Source organism: Vulpes lagopus, chromosome 24, assembly GCF_018345385.1.
Source record: "Vulpes lagopus strain Blue_001 chromosome 24, ASM1834538v1, whole genome shotgun sequence".
Classification (NCBI taxonomy): domain Eukaryota; kingdom Metazoa; phylum Chordata; class Mammalia; order Carnivora; family Canidae; genus Vulpes; species Vulpes lagopus.
The window spans coordinates 26,288,500-26,316,268 of NC_054847.1; the positions used below are offsets into that span (position 1 = coordinate 26,288,500).

At 44.1% G+C, this 27,769-nt stretch overlaps 1 protein-coding gene and 1 long non-coding RNA gene across 5 annotated transcripts in view; one reads left to right on the forward strand and one right to left on the reverse strand.

Moving 5' to 3' along the window:
• Positions 1-191, forward strand: part of LOC121481967 — a 6,008-nt gene extending 5,817 nt beyond the window's left edge. Inside the window, exon 3 of the long non-coding RNA XR_005985466.1 lies at positions 1-191. This exon is cut by the window's left edge and continues 919 nt beyond it. This is a non-coding gene — a long non-coding RNA (uncharacterized LOC121481967).
• The window catches only part of ZEB2 (zinc finger E-box binding homeobox 2), a 141,513-nt gene that overhangs the window by 69,488 nt on the left and 44,256 nt on the right, over positions 1-27,769 (reverse strand). The window lies entirely within an intron of this gene.

Below are 27,769 nucleotides of genomic sequence, written 5' to 3' on the forward strand. Positions count from 1 at the left end.
AGAGACTCCCAGAGTGGCTAAAACCTGAGGGCGAAGTACTGAAACTCAGGATACCCAGGGCCAGCATCACCCATGAGCAGACGGACAGGCCAGATCATAACTGGGGACACCTTCGAGGCTCCGACAGGAGCGAGCCACAAGGAGCACCGTGTGGGCTCGCAGCCTCCCAGGCCAGGGTTTCTGGTTTTATCTTCCAGAGGACGTTGGCCATCGCTGGAACCCCCTACCATGCAAAATATACGCTGGGGCCTGGAGGCGGGCGGGAATGAATGATTTCACCTGGACTGCTGGCTTTGGAAGCGGCTGCCCTTGGATGCACGTATTTGTGAGGACCACGCTCGGTCCCTATTGTGTTTTGGTGGCCTTTGCAGGCCCAGCTCCTCTGCAGCCGGGCCCTTCTTGCTGGGGAGGCTCATCCTGCTGACCCCCTTGGGGTTTACACAAGGCAGGGGTCTTGTCGGAACACGGGGTTTTGGAAGTTGGGGGAGAGCCATGCGATCATCCCCCCGGGTGCGTGAAGGTGCACATGGGTGTGCCGGCCGGCGCCACCCCAGCACTGCACACACACACACACACACACACACATACACACCTCACACACCTCACTACACACGCCCTCGCGGCTAAATCTGCCTCCAATTAACCAAAAGCACAATTTTGCCCCGACAGGGAAGATTTCATTTGGTCCACATATGACTAGGGAGCCGATTTCATTTCCTGTAAAAACCCCCTCAAATGCTGCAAAGTTACCTGACTCAGCTGCTTGTAGAAATCAAATTCAGTCAGAGATAACAGCTAATCATTTGTCACAGTAAGAAGCAATTCCCTGAAATCGGAAGGGAAAACCTGCCGCTTCAATCCGCAGGTCTGTCAGATTGCTAGAAATTACATTCTGCTCTGCCTAACCTCTGCACTTGGATTGCTAACGACAAGGAGTCTGCTCTATCAGAAGAGAATATCATACAACCAGGAACCGCTTTTGATTCGTTCTGTTCCAATAACCTGAGAAAAGTTTCTGGACGTGCCTTGCCGCCTGGACCTCAATTTCCACCAACCTGCACGCTGGTTTGAATTTCCAGCGCCCGGCTCCGCAGCCACGGAGGTAAAATCTACAGGCCCACGATCGGCTGCTTCGTTGAAAGACAATGAAGAGTTGAGTTCACAGCCACACGACGGACACTTGCTTCCCGATACTTCGAGGACACGACCGTCCAGTTGGGAGGGTTCAATTAAAATGCCAGGCGAGAGAAAGCAAATTGATTGACTTTCAAAACACAATCTAGATTTTTTTTTTTTAAATGCTTCCCAGGAGGGAATTGACTTTATACTCTCCTATGTAAACACTATTTGTGCAGCATATGGTAAGTTTAATAAAACTTAATAATAAGTAAAACTTAATAATAAATAAAAAACTTAATAAATAAAAAATGATATCTCACCTCTCTGTCAGATTTATTTTATTATTTTTTAAAGATTTTATTTATTTATTCACGAGACAGAGAGAGAGAGGGGCAGAGACACAGGCAGAGGAAGAAGCAGGCTCCATGCAGGGAGCCCGATGTGGGACTCAATCCTGGGTCTCCAGGATCAGGCCCTGGGCCGAAGGCAGATGCTCAACTGCTGAGCCACCTGGGCTGCCCTCTCTGTCTGATTCATAATGTCCACAGCAGCAGTGGCTAGGAGATCAAGGTCATACCATCAACAAGGTCGCCCTGCATGTGTGTGTGCGCACAGGGGACCGTTGGGAACAGGTTGGTTTGGTGTCTCACCCAAATCCTCGGGGGTCGGTACGAACTCAGGTCCCTCTCAAGGTAGGTTTCTAACCCCCAGGAAGGTAAAATCACATGATCTTTCAAAATACAGGTGACTTCTGTTCTGCAAACAGGACTCGGCCAAATACTTTTCTCTTTCACTCCGACCAGATTTATGATGAGTGCACATGTGGCTACTCTTTTATAATGACTCAAAGATGGAAACTCCAAGACTGCGTGTGTAAGAAGCCCATTTCTGAAGACTGAGTCGATCCCAAGTTTGTTTCGTGGCGTGTGCGTGTGTGTGCGTGTGTGTTTAAAGCATTTCATTTTCCACAGTGGAATCAGCTGAAGAGAGAGTGTGAGCTGTGACTCTGAATTTCCTTTGCTTTTGTCGAACTGTGTCACAACCGTAAAGTTATTTTAACAGAGTTTATTTGCCTAGGCATTTCCTTTCTCCTGTAGTAGCGTAAGGAAAAGGGAAACAACAATTTAACATGTATGTACAGTTCAGTGGATATGAGGGACTCTTGCAGCTCCTTTCGTGAGCAGACAGTTCAATGATAAGTATGTGGGCTTTTCTTTTTGAAGCTTTTGAAAACTATTTATAAATCCTTTTGGCTTCTTTCATCTCAATGTTCCTCAAACGGCTGCAGTGGGAATTAGACAAGTTTGAAAGTTCTAATTTCTTTCTTTCCTGGACCAATCCTGACCCCTCGTATCATGGTTAATACTGGCTCAAACAGGGGAACTTTCGTAAACTCTTCAACATATTATGTATTTGGTGTAAAAAAAAAAATCATTACACAAAGTACAACAACTGATGCCACATAATATATTGGGTGGGATTACCCAGTAAAATTCCTTAAAGTAAAACTCTAATCAATCCTCCTTCTTTGGTCTTCTCCTAAGTCCCCTTGGACTTAGAGCCTCTCTTGCATAGTCATCCGTACAGTGGCCAGGGCTTAAGCTCCAGTACTGTATGAGAATGCAAACAAGCAGATTTCACAATCAGATGACACCGAGACTTACGCTCGCTGTGCCAGACTCTCTTTACTGCCTGTTCTCTCATCTTGGGCCAGCCTAGGGATCTGAGAACCTGCTGCAGTTAGAAAGAGGCCACCTGACTGCCGAGCTGCCCTCCTGTCTATTCTCAATTATCCCAGCAACACAGACACCACCAGCCAGGGTTTCCCACCATTGTCCTGGCCAGAAAGGCGCCCCTCAAAGGGGTAGATTTATTTCTCCCTGGAGAAAGGTAACGTAGAAGAAAATGCCCTGTCAGTCTCTTCAGGCTTTCTATAATATCTCCATTTCCAGGGTCACACATGTGCCCTAAAAACTCTTTTCTCCTCTGTTTAGGAGGCCAGGTTGATTATGTAATAGTGCCTGACATTTATGCATTATCCTACCAATAGGAGAGCCCAGTCATAGGCATTTTTCCTTTTGTTTTGTTTTGCTTTCTAAAGATTTCATTCATTTATTCACGAGAGTCACACAGAGAGAGAGAGGCAGAGACATAGGCAGAGGGAGAAGCAGGGCTCCCTGCAGGCAACCCGATGCGGGACTCGATCCCAGGACCCCGGGATCACGCCCTGGGCCGAAGGCAGACGCTCAGTCACCGAGCCACCCTGGCGCCCCGAGGTTTTTCACTTGATCCTCACAACAATCCTTTGAAGGAAGGGGGGTGCGATTATTATCATCGTCATTTTAGAGATGAGTAAACCAAGGCTCAATTTTTTAACTGACTTTCCTCTAGATTACCTAAAGTCAGAATCTGGATCGGATTCCTGCCCCCAGAACCTATCTGACCCCAGGTGCTACCTGTGTTCTGTCTGTCACCTCTGGGGGTACAATCCAAGTCAGCTCACAAAAGCCAAAACAGAGTTTCTAACTATTGAGCAGAGTATGGCAGTGCAGGTAGACTGTCCTTGTTCATCGCATTCCGTGGATACATCTGTGCTCGAGCATGAGAGAGAAATGGAAAGAAGGGGAGGACTAAGCCAAGGTTGAGGGCAACTGAAGTCAAAGTTGTAGAAAAAGCAAATTAGACTGGAGAAAGAACACCTGGTCTGCAATATGTCAAAAAGGTATTAATGAGTTAAGTGACATGTATCATTTTGAGATAGAATAGGTTTGTCTTGCTTGAAAGGTCTTTTATTTATTTTTATTATTTTTTTAGGATTTTATTTATTAGAGAGAGAGAGAGAGAGAGAGAGAGAGCACACAAGCTGGGGGAGCAGCAAAGGGAGAGGGACAAGCAGGCTCCCCACTGAGCAGGGGCCTCCATCCCAGGACCCTGGGATCATGACTGGAGCCCAAGGCAGCCACTTAACCAACCGAACCAACCAGGGGCCCTCGGTTTTTAAAATTTTTATACTTTTTAATAATAATAACTCATTGATTATACGCTGACCTTGTAGACCTTGTACCACACTCATTCTCATCTCCCAATATATCTGAACATAAAATTCAAATGGGTCCCGCAAATGAACAGACAGCTGTAGACTAACTCATATAAGTACCTTTTTGGTTGACATTTTTTTGGTCCCAATTAATGCTGCTTTGAGGATCTGAGGTTAGGTATTCGATTAAAAGTATTACTCTCCACTCAGTCATGAGGGTATCACATCATCTAAACGCTGAGACCAATACTGAAAAGTGATGTGCAATGTCACAGACTCTGTAACATGCATGGGAAACTGAGTCCCTTATACTCTGTGGGAACTTGAGGTCGATCCCCTGCTGCCTGTATTTTTGGGCTATTTTCATTGCTTCTTTAATGTTATCTCTGTCACACATACACACCAGCACCACCACCAGCACCACCGCACATACCACATACTACTTCACATTTTCAGGCATTCTTATTTACTAGAATTAAAAAGGGGGGAAAAGAATTCACTATGACCTCTAACATTTTAAAGTTGCCTCTCTTTATAATTTTATAACTGAAGCCTAAACTCTAAATGGATAGAAATGGGAACTGGAAATGCTCACTGGTGTCTACGTTAGCATCAGGGGGAGACCCTGTAACAAGTTACCTGACTTTCAGAAGAAAACACACCAAAGAATTTGCAATTCTTGTCAGCTGGGTGAGTCTTACCGGTATTGATTCATAGCACAGTATTCACCTTGGGCATGATAGAGATTACTGGATAACAGGAGGCTTGGGCTTTTAAAAATCATCATTCTGTAATTTTGTTCACATTTCAACTGATAGGAGACACAGCAGATACTTAAATTTTCTAAGAGAAAAGGAAAAAAAATCCTACCCATTCTTCTGAAATTTAAGTAGGCAGCCCTTGAAAGATCACTGGGAAAAGTCTGTATTTTCTCAGGTTTAACTAAATAATTTATGCATACTTTCACTTTGGCATGATGAAGCAATTTTAGCCTTTAAAACCCACAACTACTCAGGAGGGAAAAGGTCTGGTTCCTGCAACTTAAATAATTTAAGCATCCAGGTGGAAATGCTTTCAGCAGTTCCCTTTTTTTGAGACAAAGGAAGAAGACTTCAGAATTTTGAGATACCAAGAATAAAGAATTGATAAAAGATGTACCCTTGGATGTATTTAATTTAGAATGGAAATCCTGCAATCTTCTTTTAAATGATGTGGACCCAAATGAGAGAGGAGGTGAAATGTCTGCTCGCCTGCTGTTTATAATAAATGAACACATAGGAAATAATACGTCAGCAGAGCCCTAAGTCACACACACACACACACACACACACACACACACACATATACATATACAAACACACACACACAAATACAACTATCTATAAGGCCTGCTATCATCCCATACCGCATCCACTCCAGCCCTAAGCATTAGGTAGCTATGAGAGATCTCAGAAGGAGCTCTGTTAAGAAGCCTTGTGCTTTGATCCCTGGCTTCCTGAGTCATACAAATGTGTATGTATCTTTTGATACATAACTGAGTATATTAGGACAAATGAGAACCCAACAAAATGTCACTTCTCTAGGACAGAGGATTGAAAAAAAGAAAAAAGGATAGATGGAACTATTACAATCCAAGAGGGGGTTTTGAAATGTAGGTGTCCAATATAATAAGGGCTCTGAGCTCCCGGCCTCTCAGCCTTGTGTCAGACCTCAGAACTGCCATGGGGGAAGTTTGCTTTCCCACTTACGGATCTGTAAGTGACATACTTGTAAAAGAGTGTGGGACTTGGAACACAGCCCCTGTAGGTTTAGAGCACCGTTTACAATCAGAAAGTTTTCAGGGTTAAAAAATTTCCTGCCGTCTTATAAACAGACCCCAAAATGTACATAATACTTAGTGCTGTTCTTTCTCGTGGGAGAGAAAACCACCCAGCGACTCATACACGAAGCACTTTTTTTTTATATATATATATGCATATTTGTCACATCCAGATTTGATGGCTCATGCAAAGATGAAAGTCAGCTAAGGTACAAAATAAGGTAACAGAGCTAGAGAGTTGGTTTCCTTTAGAGTTGAGTGTGACAAATTATACAGGAAGGGGGAAAAGACCTCTTGCTATGTGTGTATTTCTGCAAATGCACGGAGGCTTCGGTCCATTATAGAGGAAAACGAGCCTTCGACGCTCATGGATTTTAAGTCTCCCAAACTTTTGACCCTGGGCATCCTGGGCACGCAACCCACTGGGTCCCCTAAAGAGAGAGCCTGAAGAAAACATGAAGAAAGGTAAGCCGCTGAGCCAACAGGAAATGTTAAGCTTGGCCAGGGCTGCATAAAAGAAGGTTGCTGAAACCAAACAGCACGTCCAGAACAAGGTCGCTATGTTATGATGATTTCATTCTGAACGCGATGCTGGATTTGTTTCTGTTGTGGTGGTGTGGGTGAGGGCCACCTACGGTGACACAGGTCAGGGACGCGGAGTGGGGAAGAGGCCTGTTAGCTGGTAGGCTCATCAGTGCCGTTAGGGGATGGAAGGAATATTATTCTTGATAGAAAGAGGTTGAACAGCAACAGCCAAGGTATGGAATGTGAATGGTGGCCCAGAAAGAGATTGAAGTGGGGGGGGGGTGGCTGTTGCTTTTTTCTTTCATTTTCTTTTCTCCTTTTTTTTTCTTTTCTTTTCCTTTCTTCCCCCCCCCCCCCACCCCCTTTTTGGTCATCCATTGACTTTAATTAAGCCCAGCCAGCCTCTTAAGCATGGGAAACTTGGAGAACTTTTTTGTTTAAAGTGACCTTGTTCCCAGGGTTTTCCCCACAACTTCTCTCAGCTCTGTTGCAAGGATGAATATTCACATTCCTGCTCTGAATCTTAGAACAGGGCACCTGGCATAAACAGAAAATTGTAATCTCATCTGAAGTATAATACTAAGAGAGGGCTTTTTTTTTAAAGGAAAAAGAAACCTTTCTTCATAATCCTGCTAGTTATACTTCTTAACTGTATTATTTTAAGGCAATTAATTCAAATTTTAAAATAATGAAATTACTAGCAGAGACTCTAAACTTCTTTTAGTATATTAAATTGGGCAGATTGCTTCTCTCCTTCTAATTATGAATGTTGCAGTTACAAAAGAAACTGTCATTTTGATAGAGCAAAAGACAATCTGTCTGCCAAAAATGTCCAACCATAATTCTAAAAAAAAAGTCATCGGCATCAAGAACATGCTACTTTGTTTGATGTACTGTCTTATTGGAAACCTAATTTGCTTTCAACCCCTGAGACAACACATAACATAAGTTTGTGTGACTAATTTTTCTTGGAAATATGAGTAATTAGAATTAGGGGCCATTTTCATAGCAGGAGTGGACAGGTTTTTTAAAAATTCAAAGTAAGTGCTGGAGTTATTTTCTTTGCTTTTTTTATAGCACTCCTAAAACCAAGTAGAGGGGGGATGCTGAGCTTTGTACTGGATAATGTGAGTCCCCATGTAAATTGTGAGCGATTGCAAAGTACGGAAAGGTTTATTACCTAAGGTGAGCCCTCCCAGAGCTCCTGGAGTATAAAAGCATTAAGCGTATGTTCTAACAAAGTCATAAAAATCAATAAACAGGAACCCCCCACCTGTGCAATGGCCCCAGTGTTAAGTTTTATACATGTAGTAATAGTGCATATCAATTTTCACCACCCTTCCTACGCTAGCTATTACAGGGCCTACCACCACCGGAGGGACGGCAAGAGCCGTACCATTCATCCATCCCACGGAGTTGTCTACATGCCAGGCCCATTGCATCATTGTCAGTTTTATTCTATCTGCCACTGGACAAGGCTGCAGCCCTAGCTTCTATACACCCACTCAGTACCGCAACAATTGCAAACTGTGTGCCTCTGTTTAAAGAGTTTACAAGTCCTCCTGAAAGAAAAACAGAACCGTTGCATATTAATGCCCCAGACCCCAGAGGATCACACAATGGAAAGGGGAAAGACACATCGCTGCCACCGATATGTGACCTTGTCCAACTGCTGCAGTCTCTGGCTTCTCCACCAAGGTTTGAAAAAAAAAATAATCGTGCATTCTTGATAAGCATCCAGATGACCAGGTTTCTAAAGCAACTACTTCTAACCTGCCTGCTCCTAAAGAGCCAAAAGATTCAGAAGGCAGGGGTCACCATTCTATCACATGCACGGTAACATATGCTCAAAAATTTGGCCCTGGATCGGCAGTATTTTCACCAAGTTACAGAAATAACTGCTAACATCACACTTACTTCATCAAGGAAATCCTCTCACCCCACCTCCCCATTTTTACCAATACGGCAGAAAATAATCCCTGAATGTGTCACCTTGCACCACATCCACTCTTGGCCATCCATTACTCTGCATGCAGTGGGGGTGGGGGGTGGGCAGAAAGCTTATTAAAATCTCAGCCACTTGTTGGTAAAAAGGTCCAAAAACTTTGGGGGAAATAACCTCACTTGGGGCATTCTGGGGGAAAAAAAAAGAACAAAAGAGGGAAAAAAAGCCTCCTTTTAATCATAATCCAGAGATAACTGCTCTATAGCAATGAGGAACATCTGAGACGAGAGCCTTCATTCAGACACAGGACTTGGTTTTTTTTTTTTTTCCTTTCTCGTAAATGATTCTATTGGCCACAGTTTTAATAGACCTCAAAAGCAAAACGCAACCCTTGGTGGTGACTCCTCTTCTCCCCTACCCAGCAAAAAAAAAAAACAAAACAAACCCCCCCCCCACCCCTCTACACCCCCCCCCCCCAAAAAAAAAACAACCAGGAGTTTTATCTGTCTGAGGTTGCCTTTGATAGCGCTCACAGCACGGAAGTGCCACTCACGGGTACTTAAAGCTGCGTCATTTAGGAGCATAAAAATAGAATAAAGTTGTGCGGCAAATGAGAAATTATGATATAACTCAAGTGCTGTGGCATGAAACAGGCGAAATGAGCCATCTAAACATTTTCCAGAACCAAAAACATAAAAATAAAGAAAAGAGAAAATGCAACTCTAGTGTGATTTCCATGAAGGTACACTTGAAGTCTGACTTCCATGCCATCCACCGGAATAGTTGCTATGGATATTATGAGAAAATTAGACATTTCTAGCAATGCAAAGAAAGTGAAGCACTGCAGTTGTGAACAGCTGGCATACAATAGATAATTTAAGGGAAAGTGACCCTCATGTATAATTTTTAACTGAAGAACTGTCAGGCCCCATTAGTTCCAATAGGGCCTGCCAGGACCAAGATCGGTTTATAGGAGTATTGTATTAGCATAGTTTCTGAGAGAGCAGCATGAAAACATAATATGGGGATTCAGTAAATTTAGTGTTTTTAAAAATTGTACACATTATTTGTTACACTGACATCAATGCTCTCCGCCTGTGTGTTCAGAATGAAAAGCCCAATAGGGTAGCCGACTGCCATGGTAAACAATTTGTGAAAAAGCCCTTCTGAGCAGTTGTACTATGTTCAAAAGTAACCCCCAAAAGTTAAAAGGAAAAACCAGATCGTGGCTATCGTACTGATTATTCACCGTGCTACCGAATGCTTATGACTCAAAGGTCTTGAAGGAAATAGGGCAAGGAGCAGAAAAACCATACACAACCAATTCACCCGAAGTTCTTGTCAGGAAGTATGGAAATTCCCAGTTGGTGAAGGAGGCAACGCCATCTAACCGGGGAATAGATCATGTATGTCTTAAGAGCACTAGCCAAAGTAAATCCCAGAGATGGGGGGGTCACCCCTTCCCCCTCGAGCTGGCCGTCCACCTAAGCACACTTGTATGAAAGCTTCCTTGGCAGCAGGGTTATCTAACTGACACACACGGTGGAACGACAGGGATAGACAAGTGGCCTGCTACGGTCTCCAGTAGGGCCATCTTCACTGAGAGCGTCGTTTCGTGGCAGGGCAAAGGAAACAGTGAATACTCCGGGAGGGCTTCGTGGAGAAGGGGGTAACGGAGCCGATGAGGGCTGGGTCAAGGGCGGCTACGTTTGGCCTCGGGTGGAACGCAGCGCACTTCAGGTCGTCCCGAGACCCGGTGCGGTTCAGAGTCATGTTTGCCTCACCCCTGCATCTTGAGAGACAGCTGCTTGCTGTGGTCCTGTTGGTGTGCTTTGGTGTAGATGTTTCGAGGAAACCTCAGGCACTTATATCCCAAATTAACGGGACTCTTGGCCTCCTCTCTCCCTTTTAACGTTGCGCTGATGTGGAATTAATCTCTCTATTTAGGTGGTTTGTCTCGGCTACAAATATTAAATAGTCAAGTCAACATCCTTATATGCTTAAATCTACCCACTCGCTTATTTAGAGAGGCAACTCTTCACTTCCGTAATTATAGCCACTTAAATCAAAGTCTACTAATTAGATAACATAGCTGGGCCTTACAGGTATTATAGAATATTCTTTACTAGACACCATATTACAAGTAATCATTAGCTCCGCTATAAAAGGGGGTTTAAAGACTAATGTATTTCTTAATTTGCTTTATAACCTAAACAAGCCATCAACGTACATTAATAAGCATAATTGTTCCTTTGGCATCTGTCCACTCGTTTGGGCCACCTTGACAGCTCCGGCAAACGCATGAGCGGAACTCGGTAACCGCACGGCACAAGGAGGAGTCATCAGTGACATCTTCTCGAGTACGTGGTTCGTGTTAAAGTATTTTGATGTTGAGAGACTGAGACCTCGGGTGGCCTGCCATAACGTCCCCTTACAGATGTTCCACACAAGGAGCCTGACAGATCTCTCCACCTCACACGCCGCCTTCAAGTGGCCATAAAACGAGCCTTAACGAGGTGATAAATGTGTTTACCTTTGATTAGGTGAGCTTCTGGGGAGACAACCTGGAGGGCCACTTCCCAAGAGCAACTATGGACAGAAAGGGCTGGGCCCTGCGGCTCCCCTGGGAGCCCTGAGGTGCGCGCGAGCAAGGCCAGGCCAGGCTCACCTCAGGCCCTCAGCTCACTTTCCCCAGGGCCGCGCCGGCTTCGCCTGTGGAAGGAGGAACACCTGAGACACATTTTTACCTCACCTGTGGATGCCAGCGCTTCTTAGAGAATGCACCCCAGGACCCCAGGCCTCGTGTGATGAAGCGCCTTGGTCACGGCGCCTGCCCCGCTATAGCAGGGCAATCCTCCCGCTTTGCCTGCTCCCCCATTAACCGGGAGGCCGGAGAGATCTCGTCTCCCTCATGTCTGTGGCCCCGTGGGCGCCCGGCCCGTGGCTGACGGTTACCGCTGTCTCCACTTTGTTGTCCTCTTCCTCAGATGCTTCGAAATCCCCACATCCGGACTTACGTATATAAATTCTGATGGTCTACTGCCTTTTGCCAAATGGGCCAAGACGCATCCCCCGAGAGCATTATCCAGTAACAGGCCCCCTGCTCGTCTCAGATGACCTCCTTCGGGGTGACTGTGACATATTGGCCACGAAGGTATGGTGGTCTGAGGAGACTGTTATCGCTTGGTCCTTGACAACTTCCGAAACCAGTTACTCTTGGCCTAACGAGCCAACACGTAACTGGTAAAAACTGGAAGCAGAATAAGGCCAAAATGGCAGCCTCCCCACACAACTTGCACACGCCTTCTAAAATAAAGAAAATATGAATAAAAGGTAACTTATTCAGTGTCACTCGTACATATTTATAGTTTAAAAATTAGTCAAAGTTTATGTCCTGAGGTTGCACCTACAGGAAGCCAGATGTGCCTTCTGCATGTGACCTAAGACAGGCCTGGAGCAACAGCTAGATAATTTCTCGCTCATCCTCTACACCGTCGATTGCGGCGGCTTTCTGAGGTGAGAGAAACTGACAGCACTAACTCTCCAGGGCAGAACTTTCCAGTCAAGTGGATCAACGGACTGAAAATCTCTTATGAATAGTCATTAGGCCTTCATTACAAACCCCTCAAAACCCAGTTCTCTTTTCGCAACCAAATGCCTTTTGTCATCTTCACAAGGTGCATCATTTAATTACCAATTGATTTCTTTATATATGACAACATGTCAGATAGCAAAATACAGTGTATCTCCCTCAGGGGGCGAAGTCTGTTAACCATCAGTATGCTGGGCTACGGAATTAGCTGAAAAGCAGACACCCTGCATACTGTTTTTCTCCTTTTTAGCCACTTTTCCTAACATCTGAGCTTCTTTCTTTTTGTTGTAAAAAGCCAATAAGAGAAAAAAAGGAAGAAAAATGCTAATGAGAATCATGATAGAGTCCTCCCATACCCTGAAACACTTTCAAATTAGTGAGAGTACATTTTAAGCTTCCTCTACATGGAACATGAATACCCAGCAACATATAGGGAATATACAGTGAATTCCAAAATGCAACTATATAGAGAACTACCACAGCCCATCTTTCTAACATTAAAGAAAAAAAAAATGTCAAACAATTGTTCTCATTATACCAAGAATTTACTCAGCTTCTGACTTAGCTAATGCACTGAATCTTCCGCTGCGCAACCGCTGCCTGATAATCAAGTCAGTACTGTATTAATAAGCTGAATAATAAGGGAATTTCAAAAATGTACAGGACTATTATACCGTAACAATAAAACCTCAAACGGAGTAAACCAGGGCAGTGCTGAAGGTGGGCGTCAGGAAAGAATGAGAGCAGTGTTGCGGCAATGCACCCCATTGTGTGGTCGTGTAAATGCCTGCTTCTTTCATACACAGAAGCCACATTACATGAGTCCGAAATGTTCTCAGAGCGTCACTGTGACTGGCTGTGCTAGAACCTGGCACCGACGGGTACTGAAAGCTGACATTAAACTGTAGGATGTGCTGCAGGTGTGCAGGCCTGGGAACGTGCTCTAATTACATATTTTCCTGCCGCGCAACAATTAAGGTCGCCAAAATAATTGCCAGTTTCTTAATCCCTCTCTAACAAGACTGACATAAGGAATGGTTTATTTTTCTCTGGTTGTTTTGAAAGTGTTCTTCAAGATTTTGGTTTTCTATGGAACTGCATAAAACTAATTCTTATGTTCAGATGTGTGATTATACCCATTGTTAAAAAAAAGGGGGGGGCTGTCTTTGAATGGTAGTAAAACTAAAATAATAAGAAAAAGTAAATTGTATGACTTGGTAGGTGGCTTAAACGTTTTTCCTCTCAGAGAAGGTAAATTTTTCTTTGAAAACCCTATGTTTCTACTTTCTGAACTGCTCAAATCAGGTGGGATATTACACCATGCTGGGGAAAAAAAAAAAAAAAAAAAAAAAAAAACCAGACCACAGGCAAACACCGACAGAAATAGGTGTCTTCACTTGCTTAGCAGTAGTTCTTAACCTTTGGGAAGGTCAGACATAGATCCCTTTAAGAATCTGACCCACTGCCCAGGAAGAAGCACCAACGTACAAAATGTTACATGCAATTTCTGGTGGCTCCCAGACCCCTTAAAAATCCATTAATGAATCACAGGGAAAGAAGCCCAGCCAACTAACAAAATACTGCAATTATTTATACACCTCCCTTCATTCACCCATCCTTGCATCCCCTGAGCCATCTGACCACCATATGAAGGGTATCCTATCTACCACAGGTGTCGGGAACCAAGTTTGTGGGATTTATATTCTTAACTCAGACCCATTTATTTCATTATCATTAGTTGTCAATTTCCCATTTGAGTTGGGCTAATTGGGCAGAGCTGAATCATTTAGTGCATTTTGAGGCAGCTTACTCACTCTTGCCCCCTTTCCTACAAATCAGAAGATAGCAGCGCGTGCTGATTGAGTACTTAGCAGACAAACCGAAGTTATGTCAAGCGCATTACGATTTAACACAGGCTGAATGGTAGGGGCAGCAGATGTAACTAATGGGGTTAGGGAGAGAAGAAGCTGGAGTGGAGAGAGAGGGGATGGAGGGAAAACAAAAGTGATTGTATCGGTAATAGAGACTTCAAAGGGGAGTAGTTTGGAAGATTTGGGGTGGGGGGTGCTGGCAAATGGAAAAAGAGGCACATCTGCCTAGAGAGTGGCTGATACAGGAGAGAGGAGAGGCCTGCCAGGAGCAAAAGCAAAGGAGGAGAATCAAAGGCAAGGCAGTGGAGAGCTGCAGAAGAAAGGGAGCTCGATCCTATTGATGGAGGTAATGACACTAGGCCTCATACGGTTGGAACTGTCCCAAATTGTCCCGCTTTGAGTGTCCCGTCCATGAGACATCTTGCTAAGTTGCAGATAAAAAAAAAAACAAAACAAAAAAAACAACCTAATTGTAATGATTTCATCTTGACGTTTGAAAATACACCAAATTCATTTTGACGTTTGAAAGATCCTTTTATGACAAGACTGGTGTGTAGTTTAAGTATTAACTGCTTCCCCCTTCTTTCTCTCTTGTGCGTTGGCTGCATAAAAACAGTATTTGGTCAAGAGCTGAGCTCTCTGAGCAGAAAACTAAAATTTGAGTTTTATAGATAGAAGTGAGGAACAGGCCTGCTGTTTCTCTTCTTTCATGAGACAAATGAGATACTTTTGTTCCTACTTGAGGAGGTGGACACTTGAATCCCAATGGCTCTGTGTGTGTGTGTGTGTGTGTGTGCATGTGCATGTGCGTGTTACTGCCCATACAACAGGGGGTAGGGAGAGGAGGGTACAGACCAAACCCATAAAGCAGTGTCAGGAGGGAGTGCAGGGACCACAGCTGGTCTGTGCCACTAAAAATCATACCATATTCTGTGGTGCTGTTTCCACCACCACTGGACAACTCCTGTCCTCGCTCCCATGGTAAATCCCACTTTTTTTCTTGAGGCCAGCTCAAGCATGTCATTTCTTACAGCTGTGCTGTCCCGCTTCAGGAGGGGGAACCTCAGCCCCTCCGTGTACATGAATGGAATCAAGGACTTACCTTGATTATTACTCAATTCATTCTATCAGTCATTCAACGAACACGTATGGCCTTCTTGCCCATTGATGGACTATTAAGTATTTATTGAATATTCAATTTCTTAATATTTACAATGTGTCAGGCTCTGAGTCTAGCAAGCTGGACTTTCTGACACTGATCTCAGAGGCTCTCTGAGCATCACCGACAGACCTCTGGTGCTAAAAGGAGTACCTGGCACCTGGTAAGTAGCTGGTGTTGGTCAAGTACAAGAATGAATTGGCTGAAGATAAAGTAACTTCCCTGTTGGCAGGTTTAGAGTAAAGCGCTTCGAGCAGGTGTGAGCTTTTAAGAAATGGTTTTCTCATGTAGAAGTTCAGTCATCGGCAACCTGAGTTCTTCAGGTGTTGCAGCTCAGTTCCCAGTCGAATCCCAGTCCTGGTACAGGTAAGGGTTCTCCTGGGCCTGGGCCTGGGCCTGGCCCCGGACACCAGCCGCCCACTGCCTCTCACAGAGCATGCTAAGTAGATGTCTGTGGATTCGTTTTTGATTGATATAAATGTCATCAAGTCTGCCCCGAGCCGCTCACCCACACTGGTGGGACTCCTGTCTGCGGATCTCGTGGGTGCCCAGAGACTCCCTACCAGACACTATTCATATAATCCTACACCCACCCCACACCAGGCTTTTTTTCTAACCCAGTTTCCTTGACCTGTGTTTTCCTTCTAACCAGCAGCCTTCAGAGACAAAAGCAGAGCACTAAATCATATTCTTAGAAAAACACCATCGGGCTATTTTGGTCATTTGAGCCGCTGTTCGTACACCATACCTGAAAAGTTATTTTGAGATAGTGTAGCTCACCAAATTAAATTTTCCTCATTATCATGATTACTTCAAAATGATCATTAATTTGCTCTTTGGCTTTCAAAGTGGGAAACATCAAAGAAACCAAAGTTCTCCCTAATTTAACTTTTCCTGAAAAGTGACTGATTTACAAACAAATTACTTGTGCCTTGTAAGGAAGAGCCAAACGTGTCTGCTCATTTGATACATTTTCAAGGGCTACAGTGTGGAAATGAAGTTCTAAGAAGCTCCTGTGTGATCCACAAACAACTTCACGCTATATTACATGTGCATCAGATACGGGGACCAAACCTGCCACACAGAAAGCTTGCCTGCCAAAGCCTGAAACGGCTTATTTAAATTGCAAACTTTCCAGCCACCACTAAACAGGTGATTTTGAAAGTTCATTACATAAACGCAGCAGCTTCATCTCCACACGTTGTGTCTGAGGTCCTGCGTGCATCCTCTTTGGGAGGTGCCCCCTCAAGAGCTCATCGACTGTGTTAATACATTGCCTTACAGAGTAAAAAATGTCCCTAAATCAGGCATGAGGCTTAAACAAACCTTCCAACTTGAGGGCAAATAATGCCAGAGAGGTGGAGAGGAATTTCCAGGATGAAGTTTTTTGCCTTGAATAGAGATCACATGAGAAGCATTCTGAAGTCACAACTTCATAGCGTAAGATGATCAAAGCCAAGTATTAATACTTTTTTTATCAGCTCACCTTCTAAACAATATTTCAGTAGGTTTCCTTTCACACAGTGATATTTGTAATAAATGTTCTGCCTTTGTTTTAAAGTCAGTCTGTAGAAAGATGACATCAGCTTAGCAAACAATAAAGTGCCTGTAATATTGTCTCCAGAGGGCTGTTACATTTACTTTGTAGCAGTAAAATTCAATTTTCAAAAAACACTACATGAATGATGTTAGGTTATTAACCCTATCACGGCCGTAAAAATATCATCATTGTGTGCAGGATGTAGGTCACTATCTAGAAGCCGTAAGTTGCTTTTTTGTTAAATAATCCATTTAAGCTGCTTTTCTCTCCCCATAGCCTGGGCTGTGTCCCTTCCTTTGGGGAAAAGCTACTCCAGCATTTAGTGAGCAGGCTGGAGCAAGACCCCTACACTCTGCATCCTGAGGCTCTGTTTCTTTTGTTGCCATACAGTTACACCTCCCAGGCTTGAAGTCATTCCTCGCATTGACTTTTTACCGAAGCCTGTCGATCTTGAATCAAAAAAAAAAAAAAAAAAGAGTATATCTTATCAAGCTTTTCAAATGGCAGAGTCATACCTCTTACACATTTCAGTTCGAGGACAAAAAGGAGATAAGGGATGTGTCCCATTTCAAAGCCTGAACCACTCTTGCATTTCAAGACCTTGGGCACAAGCACTTTATTTCGGGACCTGAATATGTTTCAGTCGCCCTGTGTGAGTAAACACAGTATATACCTGATAAAAGCGACTCAAATCTCCCATGTTCCGAAAGAAGGAGAATGTTTATCGGCAGCCTATCAGCATGCAAAGAGTTAACTAGTTAAACTTCTACAAACCCCCACAGCAACTTTCCAAAAGCTGACAATAAGTAAAAGAAGTGCTGGTTATCCATTTTTTAAAGGGATGGGATTGGTTTTAGAAGAAAAGGAAAGAGGATCAAACACCTCAATGCAACAAAAGGTTGTGTCAGAAGGCCCTCAATCACAAACCTCCTTCAACAACAGATATTCCAACCTTCCAGAGCAGTTACCCGGGCAGCACAGCTAAAAAGTTCCCTGACGTGAAAAGAACAAAAAGCAAAGGGACAGAGGTAGTTATTGTCATGCACACTCCTCTCCCTCTCTCTCTCTCTTACTCTCTCTCTCTCTTTCTCTTTGGCTCAGGCTTTTCCCTCCCCCACGAAACTTTTGCATAAGCTGTTAGAGAAAAGTGATGGTGTAGCTTGCCGGAAAAGAAATCCCCTGTTTGTGAGCTACCTCCTAGGTGGCGAGGTAGGCCTTGCTGGATTTTCTCTGAGAAACACCTGATGAATGGAGAGATCATCTACGTGCATGCTTCAAAAGTGTCATCTGAAACGATGATCACAGCCCCGTAAACATGGACAACGTTCCCTTGTAAACACTGGTGGGTGGGTTGGCTGGTTTATTTCTAATTGATAATGTTTTCTTCTCAAATTCTGTCTTCGGTACGCAGTGGACGTGAGTTATTTGCATCTTCTGTGTTGGGTCTTAGAGGTATCTTAACAGCGTGTATGAATTCTCCACAAAAATGTAAATTATTAACAAGTCAGAGTTTTCATTTGTTTTATCTCCTGATGTGAGATCTAAATAAGTATGTGGAACACTTAAAATTCTTACCATTTCTCTGCTTTCTGAGAAATAAATCTCATGCATACTGCACAATGTATTTTTCTTACGCCTAACGTGTTTCCATGTAATGGGAAGAAAAAACTAATTTGAGGGGGAATGCTGTATGTTTCCCGGAGACTTCGCTGTGTGAGCAGAGTATTCACCCAAAGGAGTGCCTGGTCATGCTTTCTTCATCATCATAATCTTTACCATCATCCTCTTCATAATCATCCTCACAAGGCATCATTTAAGGTTTCATCATCACCTGGCTGGATACCAGCCATGTTCAATTAACTTTGTCCTTGATCTGTAGGACATAATCTACTGATGGAACCCGATTAAAGAAACTCAGTTATAGGGGATCCCTGGGTGGCTCAGCAGTTGAGCGCCTGCCTTCGGCCCAGGGCGTGATCCCCGGGTCCCGGGATCGAGTCGCGCGTTGGGCTCCCCACAGGGAGCCTGCTTCTCCCTCTCCCTCTGCCTATGTCTCTGCCTCTCTCTCTCTGTGTGTGTCTCTCTCTATGTCTCTCATGAATAAATAAATACAATCTTTAAAAAAAAAAAGCAACTCAGTGGTGTTGTCATCAAAATTTACACACCAGGATAAAGGGAGTGAGGGTGACTGAAGGTGTGTGACTGGGGAGTTGTCCTTCGAGAACAACAACAAACACTTAAGTGGAGCTTCCTGTGTGCCAGCTTAGTGTGTTCACATCATTCACCTTTTCTTTTTCTCCTTTACCATATCCCATTTTATAGATGAGGAAACCGAGGCTTAGAGGTGTTAGGTCACCTGCCCAATGTCCTAGGTAGCAAGTGGTAGAACTGAGGTTCGGAGCTTGGCCTCATTCTCACGGACCACACTTTGCCCCATGCCAGAACGGAGGCAAGGCAAGAAAGGGCTACTGAAGGCTATGAAGTTTCCAGATCTGCCACACAGGGGCACAGATCAGGGATCCCGAGAGCAGAGCCGAGTTTCTGAAGCCATAAGAGAAATGACTGGATAAAGAACAGATAGGCTTACCTTGGGAAAGAAAGAAAAAGGATGAGTGCCATCAGGAGAGGGTTGGATGAGTAGGTGAGACCTAGGAAGGGAGCCCCAGCACACAGCCCTGAGAGCCGTCAGCCATCTCCGTGGGGCCCAGAGGAAAGGCTGGACTGGTTAAAGGTACAGAGAGAAGGGCAAGTTCATCAGTGGCTCACTATGCTGAGGCCTGATCTGCTCTTACGGAGGGAGAGACAGAAGAAGGCCGCGAATTCCCAGCGGGCCGAGGCCAAAGCCTAGACGAAGACCACAACTATGAGAAGGAAGGGGAAGGGGGTGGATTCAGGAAATGTTGGCCAAAAAACAAAAAAGAAAGAAAGAAAGAAAGGGAGAAAAAGTGGCAATGGTTGCTAACAGACTGGACGTGGGGAGTGAGAAAGGCAGCGGGTGAGACAGAAATAACCCTGGGGTTCCCGGTTGGGAGGTGCATGATAGGGTGGCAGTTCCCACTGCAGTGGGGAACTGGGCAGATAGGGAGCATGAGTTGCCTTCTGACATGCTACTCCATCTGCCAAGGCCAACAGCAGGAGGTCCGAGGCCTCCTGTGGGAAGAGTGGTCCTGAGGCAGGTTTCACCGGTGACTACCTTGACCTCCCTAATAGAGGTCAGTGGTCTACTAGCCGAGCTCCGGAGAGGGGCTGTCAGGTGTGCAGGGCCTGGTGGGGGAGGCACGGGTGCTGGATTGCTGAAGATCACAATGTGCACACGAGGAATGTCGGGAAGACGCTCCAGAGGCAGAGGTGGGCCTGCTCCCGAGGAGTGGGCGAGGCGAGCGTCATTTACTCTAGTGTGGAGCAGAGAAACAGCCCAAGTCACGGCCGACACCTCGTACCTTGGCCTTATCTGCTGTACGTACAACGGCCTGGTTTAAGCTCAAAGAAAACTGCATTAAAAAATAAATTAGGGGGACGTCTGGGGGGCTCAGCGGTTGAGCACCTGCCTTCGGCCCAGGGCGTGACCCCAGGGTCCTGGGATCGAGTCCCCCATCGGGCTCCCTACGTGGAGCCTGCTTCTCCCTCTGCCTGTGTCTCTGCCTCTCTCTGTGTCTCTCATGAATAAATAAATACAAACTTCAAAAAAAAAAAAACAACAAACAAAACAAAACTAGGATACACGTATACAGAATGGTACAGTACAGCATCATTCTTTTACTTTCTGGGGTCAAGTATTTTGCTAACGATTCATTCAGTTCTCCCAAGGAGTGTTTCTAGTAGAGCATGGTGGATCCATAAAATATTCTTTTTTTTTTTTTTTTTCTCCCTAGTGCCTCCTCCTAGGTTCACCAGTGTTTACAAACATCTAGCCTTGTGAATAGCCTTGCCCGGGCAGTCGTGAACAGTGAACCTCCTTAATGCAGGACCCTGGAAAAGGAGGGTATTATTTCAGCTGGGAGAGAAGCAGAGCCCTGGGATGAGACTGATTGATTCAGACCAGATGGGTGGCCACACATAGGTGCGACAAAAATAGAAACACATTGCAGACATTCCAGGCACTGTCCTCCCGTGGCCAGGAGGTGGGTCGCCTGTGCGGCTCCCTTATCTACCTCCTAATGTGCTCGCCAATCAAAGAATGTTAATGATGCTAACTAACTCTTCTCCTTGGGGTTAGCCCGGTTGGTCACGTGGCATCAGGTTTTAAGTTCCATTTAAGAGGTGAAATGACCATTGTCCAGGTTTCCCTCCAAGTAAAGCCAAAGCAAAGCATTTCATCTGGTGCCTGCATATATTATTTTAATTTCCTCTTCCACATGAAAACGAGCATGCCAGGAACTTTCTCTCCCCGTTACTTCCAGACGTCGTGTATTTATAAGGGACACCAGCGTTGTAATCATTGGTTAGAATGTAATTCGTATGGCCTAAAAGAGTGCCATATAATAACCGAGGGTTCTAACCCCATCACAGGCACTTGAGCCACAAGTGTCCTAAGCCCGAGCGAGGACTCTCCACCAGAAAAAGGGAGGACCTTCCCTTAGACAACAACCATGAACTACCCATTTCTCTTGAGTCACCATTTGATGTTTAAGATCTCTCGTGGACTCTTTGGGCTCTCACTTCAATAGACTGGTGAATCTTGAATGTATAAACTGAGGTAAGGGTTTATTAGCTTGACAATATTGGGGAAAAGAAACACGACCTTCTCGTTTATTACAAGAATTACTTTCTTACTTGAAAGGAAACTCAACAAGCATGGGAAATTTTCTATCATTCAAAACCGAAGTGTAGAAATTATGCACAAATTTGAATATTTATCAAAATTAAAGGAAACTCCCAAAGCTTCTTGTACAACAATACAAAACCCAGAGGCACGGTTAAGCATTCGATGGCAGCCCAGTGGCATTTAAACAAGTCTGGGAGAGGCTTTGTCATAAGAAGAGGAAAGTTTTCTCACCCTCTACCTCAAATGTCCTGCCCTGTTTTGTCCCAGCGTGAAGTTGGAGTTTATGTGTTCTCACAGAGGACTGAAACTATTACCTACTTGCTATAAACCTTCTCAGATTTCATTGCTGTGGGTTAATCTGTAGTTCTGATTGACATCCCCGGTCGTCTCCCACACTCACTGGGAGGTTCACATGTACCTGCCACCTGAAACGCAAGGCAGATCTCTGTGCTCCCTTTTACCTCTATCTGCAACTAAAAAAAGTAGTTCCTCAGATATAATTTTGAGCCAATTACATATGGAGGGAATTATTAGGTTAGTTTAAAAGCTACACGTAAGGGTCATTTTTCTTTCCACAAATTGCTGGCCCATGGCTGTCATGACACCCATCTGGAATTAAGATTCTACGGAAGACTTTTGTCATAAAAGTAGTTACTCGTTTTTTTTGTGTCATGGCAATTCCTAGAAGTAATGTACTGGTGATAGACAGCTCTTGAATTGACTCTACTAGAAGGCTGCCTCCTTAAAAAAAAAAAAAAAAAAAAAAAAAGATTCCTGTGCAGGTGGAGATTAGCATATGAAAAATGCTTTTAATTTTGTCCACTCTCGGACTTACCTATCTGTCAAACCCATACATGTGACAGCAGTTGGGTTCAACTTATCTCTACTTTACCACCTCAATAAGCAGGTTTTAAACAGTCTAGGGGCTGTTAGTTGTTTGTAAGCTGGGTTCATTTAACTCCCTTTCTCAAAACAAACCCCATAAAATACAAAGATACCAAACTGCCAGTGCAGTTTCTGAATATCAGAAATTAAAAAAAAAAAAAAAAAGATGGTCCCCATGAATCTGTGGAGATGACTTCCATTGGCAGAAAGAAATAAAACAGCAAACCGACTCAGGACAGCTACTTCATGAGATCCCTCTGGTTCTTTCCATGTGAACCTCAGTTTACAAACTGCTCTTCTACGGTAATATTTTCTATCGACTATCTTTTCTATTGCTTATCTGTCCTTTCTCTCAAAAATCGAACCTGCCTAATTTTGTGGTTCTCGTTTGCAAAAGCCTGATTTGTGCAAACCATGGCTCAAGGCTTCGCTGAATGAAGTGAAGTGAGATGCCCCAGTGTTGGCGCATCCAGGGCTCTCTTATGGCTTCATCCTTCACTAACTGACAGGACTCCCACAGGGCAGTACCCATCGTCAAGTGGGCCTCAAGGGGTTAACGTGGGCTGACTCTCAAAATAGACCTGCAGCTCAGCACACCTACTCAGTTGTAGAGAATGAGCAGTAAATACGTGCATGCAAATTCTATTTATGTTAAGGAACGCTTAAGATCAGTGGGAAAGTAGCATGCCCATCCTCACCGCTGGAACTCAAAGAAGACCAAGAACACCCGGGCACCTTGCACTCTTCAAAGGCACCGAGCTGAGTGTAGCACCTGAAACAACTTTTCCCCATACCACCTACAGCCCTGAGACTGGAATGGGAAGAAAGCTCTCGTGCAAAAAATAAACCAGCTCCGTCTTCTCTCAATTAGCTAACTTCTCTACGTTTTACTAGTTTTCTTGTTCTACCAAGTTTCTGGGCCTTCAGCCCTCAGAGCTCAGACAGTGCTCTCAGAATGATTTCGTGTATTGAGACTAAAAATCCTTCACTGCGTTAATCAGATGTCCCGATGATGGGCTCTGCAGGTCATTCGCTGCCCTGCTCACTTCCCACCGCCTTCCCCAAATCAAAAGTCTCCTACTTTGGACAGTCGGAGGTGGGCGGACAAACAGCCAGATGCAACTTTCAAACTTAATCGACTCCGTTCGTTGAGAAGCATTCACAGGGGGCGATGGAACAAAACTTACACATTATCTACTATCTCGGGTAAATACTGGTCTTAATAATAAACTGTCTGGTAGATGTATGAAACCTGTTCGCTCTCCCATTGATGTTTTACTGGCCATAAGGGCGAAGGCCCTACTCGATTTTAAATTTAACTCCATGAAAATGGGCAGTACCCAAGAAAATGCTAGCACAATTCCAGATAAAATATACTGTTGTGAGGCTGAAAAGTGCATGCAAAGCAAGCTGCATTATTAGAATGTTTAAATATTAATTATACCGCTGTGTAGTAAAGATGATCAAGTATGAGTGTCAACTAATTTTCTAAAAGCTGCAACATTTACTTTCATCTAAACTTCCTTTGTTAAACTAAAACTAAAAGCCCAGCAAGTTTAGTCTACTTGAGTGTGTTTATTTTTATTGGTTTCTGCATAATTTTTTTCTACCATAAACCAACTTTAACCCCTTTTCTGTAATCTCTGCCAGTATAACTCCAATAGCACATCATAAAATTCCTATAATTCTTCAAAGCCACGGAGTTGGAAAGGAAAGTCTTGGGCATTTTGTAACAAACGCCAGCTACAGGCCTCGGCCAATTATGTTTAACTCTTACGGACCTTCTTTCTGCGTGCGTGTGTGTGTGTGTGTGTGTGTGTGTATCCACTTAGAGACCTGGGCTGCATGCGTGGCCACTTTGCATTTCCCCGGCCAGCGTTGCTTGAGTGTGAAGCCAGTTCCATTTTGCGGAGATCACCGTGGTGGAGGTGGGCCCGGCTCTCAGAGCCGAGGGGCCCAGGCCGACAGATGGGGAGACAGATGCCCGGAGCCACGGCGGCTCAGAGACTTCTTCCCTCCTGCAGAAGCCTCTGCTGATGAGGCCAGGTGGCCTGCAGAGTGGCCACCCTTTACATGCACCCCGGCGACGGAGGGGTTAAGCAGGCCCACTGCCACTTGCCCTCTCGTCTCTTTTCCTAACCTATTGCTCTCTGCGCTTCCCCACCAGCCCCTAGAATGGAGCAGAGTCACCCTGAGATTCTCGAGAAGAGACAAAGGAAGAGCATGTGTGCGCAGAGGCGCTCGGGTTTCATCCCGTCACCCATGGATGCCCAGCCAGGGTTTCCCACCTGAGACGCACCGCGACGCGTGTTCAGCTCACTCATGCACGAGAAGCAATACACAAGTTCGGTGTAAAGCCACTTTAAAAGCTCATCGGGTGCATGCTTCACTTGTACAAAATACCTTATTCATGACGGAGCAGTGAGGCCTAGGTAATTACTTGATCAGGTGGCCTCAGAAGTGTTTAAATCTACAAGGACACTTAGAGCATGAATAATGCAAAATAATTTGCATCTAAATTTTTTAAGTGTTCTTATTCAAAAACTAAAATGCAGTTCCGATTAAAGTTTGATGAGTGAAAGCTTGAGGCACTTCGTACCACTGTGAACCGTCTCCTATAATGTGGAAATTATTTCAGACAGTGGTGAAGGGACAAAAGAGTTTGGTTTCTTTCTTCCTTTTTTTGGTGGCCCATTTTAATTTTTGTGATAAGTCGTGCTGCTTTTCGGCCTAATTTCTTTAATTTTTGTCCACAGTAATCCGAGCTTGCTTAGCAACACTCTCCAAATTTACTCCACCCCTCGGATTTTAAGAAACACCACTTGTAATCGGTAATATTTGCCAAAGACATATAATAACCGAGGGTTCTAACCCCATCACAGGCACTTGAGCCACAAGTGTCCTAAGCCCGAGCGAGGACTCTCCACCAGAAAAAGGGAGGACCTTCCCTTAGACAACAACCATGAACTACCCATTTCTCTTGAGTCACCATTTGATGTTTAAGATCTCTCGTGGACTCTTTGGGCTCTCACTTCAATAGACTGGTGAATCTTGAATGTATAAACTGAGGTAAGGGTTTATTAGCTTGACAATATTGGGGAAAAGAAACACGACCTTCTCGTTTATTACAAGAATTACTTTCTTACTTGAAAGGAAACTCAACAAGCATGGGAAATTTTCTATCATTCAAAACCGAAGTGTAGAAATTATGCACAAATTTGAATATTTATCAAAATTAAAGGAAACTCCCAAAGCTTCTTGTACAACAATACAAAACCCAGATGCACGGTTAAGCATTCGATGGCAGCCCAGTGGCATTTAAACAAGTCTGGGAGAGGCTTTGTCATAAGAAGAGGAAAGTTTTCTCACCCTCTACCTCAAATGTCCTGCCCTGTTTTGTCCCAGCGTGAAGTTGGAGTTTATGTGTTCTCACAGAGGACTGAAACTATTACCTACTTGCTATAAACCTTCTCAGATTTCATTGCTGTGGGTTAATCTGTAGTTCTGATTGACATCCCCGGTCGTCTCCCACACTCACTGGGAGGTTCACATGTACCTGCCACCTGAAACGCAAGGCAGATCTCTGTGCTCCCTTTTACCTCTATCTGCAACTAAAAAAAGTAGTTCCTCAGATATAATTTTGAGCCAATTACATATGGAGGGAATTATTAGGTTAGTTTAAAAGCTACACGTAAGGGTCATTTTTCTTTCCACAAATTGCTGGCCCATGGCTGTCATGACACCCATCTGGAATTAAGATTCTACGGAAGACTTTTGTCATAAAAGTAGTTACTCGTTTTTTTTGTGTCATGGCAATTCCTAGAAGTAATGTACTGGTGATAGACAGCTCTTGAATTGACTCTACTAGAAGGCTGCCTCCTTAAAAAAAAAAAAAAAAAAAAAAAAATTCCTGTGCAGGTGGAGATTAGCATATGAAAAATGCTTTTAATTTTGTCCACTCTCGGACTTACCTATCTGTCAAACCCATACATGTGACAGCAGTTGGGTTCAACTTATCTCTACTTTACCACCTCAATAAGCAGGTTTTAAACAGTCTAGGGGCTGTTAGTTGTTTGTAAGCTGGGTTCATTTAACTCCCTTTCTCAAAACAAACCCCATAAAATACAAAGATACCAAACTGCCAGTGCAGTTTCTGAATATCAGAAATTAAAAAAAAAAAAAAAAGATGGTCCCCATGAATCTGTGGAGATGACTTCCATTGGCAGAAAGAAATAAAACAGCAAACCGACTCAGGACAGCTACTTCATGAGATCCCTCTGGTTCTTTCCATGTGAACCTCAGTTTACAAACTGCTCTTCTACGGTAATATTTTCTATCGACTATCTTTTCTATTGCTTATCTGTCCTTTCTCTCAAAAATCGAACCTGCCTAATTTTGTGGTTCTCGTTTGCAAAAGCCTGATTTGTGCAAACCATGGCTCAAGGCTTCGCTGAATGAAGTGAAGTGAGATGCCCCAGTGTTGGCGCATCCAGGGCTCTCTTATGGCTTCATCCTTCACTAACTGACAGGACTCCCACAGGGCAGTACCCATCGTCAAGTGGGCCTCAAGGGGTTAACGTGGGCTGACTCTCAAAATAGACCTGCAGCTCAGCACACCTACTCAGTTGTAGAGAATGAGCAGTAAATACGTGCATGCAAATTCTATTTATGTTAAGGAACGCTTAAGATCAGTGGGAAAGTAGCATGCCCATCCTCACCGCTGGAACTCGAAGAAGACCAAGAACACCCGGGCACCTTGCACTCTTCAAAGGCACCGAGCTGAGTGTAGCACCTGAAACAACTTTTCCCCATACCACCTACAGCCCTGAGACTGGAATGGGAAGAAAGCTCTCGTGCAAAAAATAAACCAGCTCCGTCTTCTCTCAATTAGCTAACTTCTCTACGTTTTACTAGTTTTCTTGTTCCACCAAGTTTCTGGGCCTTCAGCCCTCAGAGCTCAGACAGTGCTCTCAGAATGATTTCGTGTATTGAGACTAAAAATCCTTCACTGCGTTAATCAGATGTCCCGATGATGGGCTCTGCAGGTCATTCGCTGCCCTGCTCACTTCCCACCGCCTTCCCCAAATCAAAAGTCTCCTACTTTGGACAGTCGGAGGTGGGCGGACAAACAGCCAGATGCAACTTTCAAACTTAATCGACTCCGTTCGTTGAGAAGCATTCACAGGGGGCGATGGAACAAAACTTACACATTATCTACTATCTCGGGTAAATACTGGTCTTAATAATAAACTGTCTGGTAGATGTATGAAACCTGTTCGCTCTCCCATTGATGTTTTACTGGCCATAAGGGCGAAGGCCCTACTCGATTTTAAATTTAACTCCATGAAAATGGGCAGTACCCAAGAAAATGCTAGCACAATTCCAGATAAAATATACTGTTGTGAGGCTGAAAAGTGCATGCAAAGCAAGCTGCATTATTAGAATGTTTAAATATTAATTATACCGCTGTGTAGTAAAGATGATCAAGTATGAGTGTCAACTAATTTTCTAA